General features: G+C 44.4%; 1 long non-coding RNA gene across 1 annotated transcript; it reads right to left on the reverse strand.

The window, feature by feature from the left end:
- Positions 1-1,060: 1,060 nt before the first annotated feature.
- On the reverse strand, positions 1,061-8,446 carry LOC112971391. The gene is made up of 5 exons (XR_003255332.1): positions 8,391-8,446; positions 5,335-5,494; positions 4,385-4,452; positions 3,979-4,067; positions 1,061-1,338 (listed from the first exon to the last, which is right to left on the reverse strand). It is a non-coding gene; the product is annotated as an uncharacterized LOC112971391 (long non-coding RNA).
- Positions 8,447-8,927: the final 481 nt, after the last annotated feature.

The following is an 8,927-nucleotide window of genomic DNA, read 5'->3' on the forward strand; positions in this document are numbered from 1 at the left end:
TCCGTCCGGAGAGAACATTACCACTCACTGCCCAATTAGAAGAACCTTGAATGCAAGGAAATGCCTTTCGAATAAACACTTGATAACCCTCAATAAAACTGTAAGAGCGCGTTACTGCAGATTTACTACCCCGGAAAGGAAAGCTCTTCACGGTGCAGCCAAGAGCTTATTGCTTCTTGTTTAATGCTGATAAACCTGAGAGCTTCGCAGTCTCGCAGCAACCTGGGATCAAAGCAGTTTAGCAGGAAAATAACCTGATGCTCTGCCCCAYGCTGAAGGAGGGGTACCCCGATGCCGCAGCGACGGCAGGTTGCGTGCTTTTGCTCCCGGCAATGTTGCATTTGCTCAGGGGTTCCTCACTCCTGCTGTAAGGCTGCACCGCTCTGAGTATGYGCATCCATGCAGTTGAAGTGCTGCTGGCTCGTACCCCGGCTTGCTCGGGCCTGCGGTTGCGAAGGCGGCTAGGTGGGATTGCTGCCCTTTGGCGTCTCTGCATTCCTCGGCTCTGCCACCAAAAGCACCGCCGCTGCAAACCCTGCGATCCGTGCCTGCGGTGGGGCCACCTCCCCTCTTCCTGCTGCCCCACGTGCATGCAAGGAGCAGCGTAAGAAGTGCTGGGTGATCAACCGGACTGCCTCCACTATGGCATTTAGACAGTATATTTAGACAGTATTTGGGTTTTCTGAAAAAGCGTGATTGGAGAGGAGGAAGGAATGGGCTGGCTCTATTTACACTGCTCCAGGTTTCCCATTAGGACCGCCCAGACCCCTCGGGCAGCAGCCCTTCCTGCATTAGCACAATGGGGATTTTACAGCCCCGGGGAGGATACGGCAGCACTTTTGTTCCATTAATGAACATTGACACAAAGGTCTTGCCCTTGCCTGATGAGCACTGATGTGTTGTTTTCTGTATTCACAGTTCTTGGTGATAAGGAAATATTTACAGGGGTTTTTTTTCACCCTCCTTAAGAAGCCTGGTGGGGAACAGCCCAGTGCTCCAAAAATATACACCCAACAAAAATCATTACTAATTCCTTTATCTTTATTGACTCAAGCATGTTTCCTCCCTAGTAACCCTTTAGCCAGTGCCCTACCTCCTTAGGAATGCCCAGGGTGCCAGGGGGACCGAAAAGCCCTGTCAGCCAAAAAGCTGTGCCCACCGTTGAGACGTCTTCTCTGGAGAGACTCATGTCCATGGTTCCTGCAGGGCTGCCTGGTGCCCACCACATCCTGCATCGCAGGCTCCCCATGTGCCCGGCCAGCAGGAGGGTGGCTGGATGTCAGCTGCCACGTCCAAGTCCGTGAGACGTGCAGCAGCGGGCAGAAAGGTCCCACTCTCCTGGGCAAGAGAAAGGGTTTCATGAAGATCATATGGTGAGCTGGAGATGTGCTAGAACAGAAGTCATTTCCCTGAATGAAGAAGGATACAGATTTAGGAAGCAGCTTTCAATTGTTTTGGTGGAAAGTGGTGGGAAAGAAGAGAAAAAGAAGATTGTTCTAAGTCAAAACCTTGCTTAAAGAATGAAAAGCAACACTCAGCGAATAATGAGGACTTTGATTCTGGATTGTCCAGGTTTCCTAATTAGCCAGTGTTTATCTACAGGTGGGAGCCTTCTCTATTCCCAACCTCCAAAAGATTGCTGGTGATCACCAATTCTTGCAATAGGGAGTGGGCAGCACTGAAAGTGGCCTGGGACGCTGTGATCAGTGGGTGGTCTGCTTCTGAGGTTGGCCAAACCTAACAAGAGCCCATGGTCTGATAGCCTAATTTCTGGTTGTCTAACAGTCTAATAGGGGTTTCCCTTCTGGAGGATTTTCGGAAAGATGGTCCATAGCTTGCCCTGCGGTGTGTCACAGAAAGGAAGGAGTATACGTCGCCCCRGCTGAGAAAGCCAGAGCACGCGCGGCCCCACAGCTCCATCCCAACCCTCCTTGTGGTGCTCCCGTTACCGCAGGCTAATTCCTGCGACGGGCACCCGGCTGCCTCTCCGCACGCCCCGCAGGGCACCAGGGCATCGCTCCGCTCCCCTCCCGCTCGCCTGCTGGGATTAGAAAAGTCCCTGTGTTTCCTCGTGGGTTTTTTTCCTCCTTCTGAAACAAAGGGGCTAAACTTGCTTCTCCTACATAAAAGCTAGAGATCTGCTGATCAGCATTAGCGCTAATGTGCCTCTAGCCCCTTAGCCATCTACTTTGTGGAAAATGGTTTCAAAATACGGGTCCAAGTGTTCGCAGAAAATAAAAATATGTACATACAGCCACTTGCACATTCCTAGCAGACTTCAGCAGCTGTTTGCACTAATTAAGTAAGAAACGAATATATAAATTAGATACCTAGCAGGTGTGTAATCAGTCTGTGCATGTGATTACATCAACAGTATATTGTTTTACCCTGACTTCTGAATCAATAAATAAAAAACAGTAAGAGACTAATCTCTCTTTGATATCAGATAACTTGCCTGTCTTGGATTTGAAAACAGGAACTATCAAGATCTAAAACTGACAGGACAGGGGAGGATGTCAGAGGAAGATCTTCTGATACTGATATTTAAGCTGTAATTGGTTAAAGAAGTAGGAATAAAAAAATATAGAAGATACAAAGCCCATATTTACACAAATAAAATAAGGGACCTTAGATTACTTCCTTTTCAATACTTTCAATTAATAATGTAAAGTTTTTGACACTAATTTTTAAAATTCTTTTTCTGAATACTGAATGTGTTTCATCCGTTTTCTTTCACTTCATCAAATACAGTGAAGTGCGTGCTGTCCGGGGTATTGCCTTTTTTCCCCCATGCAGAATGATATCCAAATGTTTCAAATTTTTTTACTGCCCCATTTCTTTTTATGCCAAAAGAAGTTTCAAAAAGTTGAAGAGGTTTTGAAAAGATACCGGTGAAAGAACAGATTGGAAAAGAACAGAAGACAAATATGAAACAATACCTGCATAACTGTCTTGTGAAAATATTGGGAAAGTGAAAAGAAAATGTTTTTTAAACACTTACAATAGTGACTTTTGCTGGTGTGTAGAGTTCTTCCCAGCAGAAGTAAAAAAAAAATTTAATGGCAATACTAGCAAAATTTTGGCTCATTGAAATGTGAATGTTTTTATTGCAGCTGAAAAATTTAATAATTTGAAATTTCTACAAAACCTCAAAGTTTGTTGCACTTTGACTGAAGTAGCAGAAGTTACAGGACCCCTTATCCGACCCTGCACTGCAACCACCTATCATTCTGCTATTTTTTTATCCTGCCTAAATCTATCACTCAAATGACACCAGCTCTGTGCCACAGTCAATAGTTTCTTCATTCATCAGTGCTGCAAAAGATGTATTTTACACTAGAACAGGTCTTTATTTCTCATAATCTTTATCTTTTATGATAAAGACTTACCTTAAAAAATTGGCAGAAAACAGGCACACGAGCACAAGCCCTGCAGTCAAGGCAATACGGTTCTCTGCAGCTATGGAAACAAACTTCTTTTTTTCTGCCCCCTGAAAAGTTGTACTAGATGCTGCCACATTTGGGGACACACAGACGTCTGCTGTCACTGCCCCTCAGTAAGCACTGCAGCCATGGGGGGCCAGTATTTTTCAAGTGTGGACGTTAAGCAAATGCATTACCCAAACCAAGGGCTATCCATGCCTGTCTGAAGTAAAATGGAAACCTGCTCTAATAAGGCATGGTCCTCCAGTGCAGCACCCGAGCCTGTTCACCATACCAGTACGAAATGCATGCTGCGCATGGGAAAGAGGCAGAAAAGTGAAATAAAGGGAAGTAATAGAAAAAAGCCGAGGTCGAAGCAGGTCCTCCTCCCCTGGAAAAGGAGGGGAAGCCAGACTACCAAGAAAGTCCTGTTGGCTGTCCCTGACCAGCTCATGTCCCCTGGCTATTAGCCGCACCTCCTGCAAAGCCACACCGAGGGACCTGCTCAGACACGTGCCATCAACTCGCTAGAATAAAGGCATAACGCAGCTCTCACCTGCAACCTGTCCTGCGAATTTTGGCTTTGTTGACTCACGATTCACTCCGTTGTCCTAAATGTTCATTCATGCAGAATTTATGATATATCTGAGCAAGATAAACCAAAGCAAGATCTAGATTTTATAGTTCAAATCCGTCCCTTTTGGATGCTTCTTTATCGCATGTATTACTATGAACACAGTGACAGAATCTTATTCAGCATCTCTATCAAACAAATCAAAACACATTACAAAGCATCTCAAGGGATGAATCTTAAGTCTGGGAATGCAGCCTCCACATCACTGTATGAAGTGGCTAGAGCTGAGTGGGATCACAGAATTTGCAGGAACACTTTCTAGAAAGTAGATTCACACGCACCATCTATTTGAGGAGTGCATATTAACCCTCATGCTTACTGGACTCACGTGTTTATGCAGCATCTCAGACAAACGTCATGGAATTGCTCCTCTGCAGGATGGACAATTTCAGCTGCCTAGAGAGACAAAACAAAGGAAAAAAACAGTAATTATTCTCAATTTATAGGTGGAGCAATAAGGAAGAGATTTAGTCTTTTGCCCAAGGTCATTCAGGAAGGGTATAGCAAAGCTGGGAAAGGACCTTCAATTCACAAATTACAGTGCAAGTGTTAATTGCAAAACCGTCTTTAAGYGCATCTAGAGATTTAATTTGATGAGCTGAGTTCTGACAGTTTGTTCTTCATTATTGTAGTTCCTGCTCTAAATTACTGGGTCCAGTGACAGGCAAGGTAAAACTGTGCAGCGGTAATCAAGTATTGTTTTAAGGTCCCATCTCACTATTGAAAATGCAGCCCCATTGGTTCTAGGACTAGGATTAAAAAGGAAAAAAAAGCGTCCTTAGGAATCGTTTTGAGCTGACGCAGTGCAGCGAGGTGGCTTTTTCCCTTCGCAGCTTGTGTACAGCAGTTCAGCTCTTTCCGTTTTCCCTACCAGCTGCTCGACGAACACTACCCCTGTCAGCGGGAAGTTACAAAAAAATGAATGAAGACTGATGATTAACGAAGAAAGAGGGTGAATATTAATCATGGAGTCAACATTTGATGGGAACACTGATGGAATAGTGGTCCCACTGGAAGTTGTTAGGAGTTGATTTTTATGCCCCAGGGCAGTAGTTTTAAACCACGAGTCATGATGGAAGAGAGGGAGCTCGTAATGGTTTAAACAGGCCATAGTGAAAATATACCATGGCCCTCCCTTCCCCCTGCCCCAGTTCCCTTCTTTGTTGTGCTGGGACGAGACTGTAACCCAGGTCTATTGTGCTAGGCTGAGACTGCAACCCCGGTCTGTTCTTTACACCACGTTCCCCCAAATCACCAGAAACTGCAAGGATCACAGACCTTTGAGAAGTGGACCAGGAGCAAGACTTCTCCAATTTCCTTTCCAAACCGCAAGGGAACTCTCGCCTCCTGAGGCCACTCCRGTTAAGTCAAGTCAAGGCACACAGAGGTGTCGCTAGATCTGAGCAGCTCCCACCTCGCTCAGCGCTTCCCTGTGACACTGGAAGAACGAGGAGAGTCTGGGGCAAAGCACTTCCAGAATCAGAAATCCAGGTTTGATTTTCTGCTATTTACAGTCTCATCATATCTACATTAAGGAGCTGTGAATCAAAGCCCTCCTAACATTGGCTGCAGCTTTCAGTATCACACAATTTAACAAGTGTAAAAGCGTACTTGCAATCAGAACCGTATATGAAGCGAACAACTGATACTCTTTTTCTTTGATACTATACAAAATCATTCACTATACCAGATCATTCATTTTTTTCTGCTAAAAGACCTTGCAGATGCTGCCTTCAAGCAAGCTTCATCCACACACCAGACAACCACTAAAACCCTGAAAGTAAGACAGAGATGAAGATACTGTAAAGATACTGCAGATTTACTGCACATATCGATTTTAATTGGACAGTCATAGAAAGGACTTGCGAAGTCATTCAGATACGGCTGCAGTCTGACACTAAAGTTAATGTGAGCTGGATACACACTGACATCCAGCTCTTCCAACAGTCCCACCATGCAAATAGGCTATTGTATATTTTACAATTGCTATTGCAGTTGTTTCAAAGTTTTTTGGGGGGAATGAGATGGCAAAGAAAGGAAGGCTATATTTTGAGCTGATATCAATCGCTTTAACTTGACTGAGGCCAACGGAGTTATGATGTTTCTCAGTGACAGATCTTGGGTGCTCCCATGTTGCTCGCTAATCTAATCTCTACCAATACTCCAAAAGGATGCAGAGATCATGGCACACAGTCACTTCCATGAACCTTGCTCTACAAATTAATCCACATGCTCTTCTCAGGAGAACATAGCATCTCCGCTTGGCCACACACAAGCATTTCTTACTATTGAGAGGGGCACTTGTTCTCACAGTGTAAGGGATTGTGAGAAATTTACTGCCCTCATCTTTCTCCCCGCCACCCTCATCTGTCTCATCCTTTTGCTGGGATTTTATAATTATTGTCATTTTATTCTTATTTTTCATCACCATAGGCCAGGTTGTTTTTCTAAATAAAGGTCTGGTTTTGAAAATACCAAAAGCTTTTATAATTGCAGCAGAAGGTTAGACAGATTAGAGTACAGGCATGATGGATTATGCATGCTTTTTTCCGGAGATTTAGTCTGCAGCGTCTTGCCATTCGGCAAGATTTCCCAAAAATGAAGTGTGGCTGCTCACGAGATGCAGCTTGGCCACCATTCCTCCAGCATGCCCCACAACATGAAGGTAAAAATCAAAGCTGTTCCTATAGTTTCAGCTATAGGGAAGACTGAAGCGGGCTGCAGCACATCTAGTTACAAAGAATCTGGAAGTCACACATGAGAAAGTCTCCTGAGAGCCCTGATGCCAGAAGAACTTGAACAGCAGAAATCACTTAATCCTCAGTGCTGCATTTTATCCAGAACATTAGGCCTTCAATAGCACAGAAACCCTCAGGTGCATTTTCATAGTTAGTTAATGCTGTTCCATAGGTGGGTGATTTGCAGACATGCAGGATATTCGGTGTGTTAGGACCCTGCTCCTTTTTTGCCGTTCGGTTCACAGAGCATCTCCCGCTCCCCGATGAACGTGCAGGACTTGTCTGCATGTTTCCACAGCAGCTGCTCCCATGAAGCTGGCAGTACRTGAAACGGCAGCCAGGGAGGGGATATCTCACGCAGCCTTTATTCCAGCAGTCTGGCAAAACTAGGTGCTACCTTGCAAAGGGGACAACGCACTGCGGCTCCCCCAAATAAATAACTGTTTAATGCACCTGTCATTTCAGATGTCAGACCAGAGACAAGGTCAAGCTTGGAGAGAAATCAGCCTGCTCCATCCTTGACCCGTCATTCATCACTGCATTTGTCCACAGCCAAACAGCCCAGCTGGATAACAGGGAAAAAACCTTATCTGAGCTCTAAAAGGGTCCCATTTCTGTTATGGAGAATTTTATTAATAATACTCTCCGGAAAGCAGCGGGAGCTCTGATGGACAGCTTTGCAGTGACATTTTTCAATAGAGAAGCTTAAAATCCTATATCTATGCACCCGGTCAGCAGGCTGGAGGAGATGAGAGGTTAATTTTGTAGAGGGCAAAAGGTGAAAGTTTGTAAGTTATTAGAAAGAGGAATATGCTTTCATAGTTATGGGATATATCAGCCTTGCCTTCATCTTTCCTCATGTATTATGCGGTATGCCATCACAGTTATGTCAATGTATCCAAACTTCATGCTGATCCCTCCTCAAATCTTTGGGCAATAATTAGCGTTGCCAGCTCCTCGTTCTTACCACTGTATTGGACACAGTATTAGCCATAACTCTTAAAAAGCATAGCTCCTGAATTCGTGTTAATTCACAAGAATTTCAGATGTCCTTACAGAGAAAACTTCCTAGTTCCTTAGGGAAAAAAACCTAAAAGGGTGAAGCTTTGTCCCTATGAACGAGAAGGGAATGGGAGAAGAGAAGGAAAAAGGGAGTATTTTTTTAGTATTTACAGGAGGAATTACTCCTGAATGAAAGCACAGGAACAGCAACAACAATAGCACCAAGGGGGCAAAACAACCCCCCGTTTGGCGCAGAGAACTACGATGCTTTTGGTGCTTTAACTTAGAAGTTCCTACACACCAAGCATAGCACTCAGTTACTGAGAGAATTGCATCTGGCTCGTAGAAGGGGAGATGCATAAATTTCTCTCTTGCAGATACTCTTTTTTTCTTGTCTCCATTAAAATTAAGTTAAAAGAAGAGCATCTCTTTTTTTTCCCCCCCCTGAATACAGAAATACAGTGACTCTTTTGGAAGTTTTGGCCTACTGTGCTTGCCAGTTGGGCAGTCACAGCCACTCCGTGACGCCTGCAGTGTGTTAGCTTAGTGGACCTTGGGATACCAGTAAATGCAGAACGTGAGGCCCATACTCACATGGTAAAGATCCAGGCTGAATTCTCGGTTTGATTCCTTTCTGCTGAGAGATCTACACCTGCAATATTTTGAGAACTGATAATTTTGAGACCTGCAGACTACAGTGAACAGTTTACGGGCTCAGGCAAACATGCACATTCCCATAGCCTAAAAGTTTCCAAATCCCAGATTTGCTATGGTAAATGTCCATGTACAAAAACTTAAAGCATGGCAATGCAAGAATTTTCAACTTAGTTCAGCTTTCCTTCACTGCAAGCTGAATTAAGTTGCACTATTGACAGATGTACCCTGGAAGGGTGCTGCAACACACTATCTACCACTCACAGAACAAAATATGTCATGCTGGTATCTGCCTTAATGCTTTCTATTAGCTCTAATACAATTTCTGAGGGAAAAGTAACATGTTAAAGCCATGTGTCTGATCGTCAGAACAGAGGAAATGCAAACGTTAAGATTACACATATCACATTATCTCTGACCTAGCTCCTGGGCATGACGGGAACCTGCCATGACCTGATTATCTTTCCTGTCCTTCTG

This window comes from Apteryx rowi, unplaced genomic scaffold (assembly GCF_003343035.1).
Source record: "Apteryx rowi isolate R43461 unplaced genomic scaffold, aptRow1 scaffold_44, whole genome shotgun sequence".
Taxonomy (NCBI): Eukaryota; Metazoa; Chordata; class Aves; order Apterygiformes; family Apterygidae; genus Apteryx; species Apteryx rowi.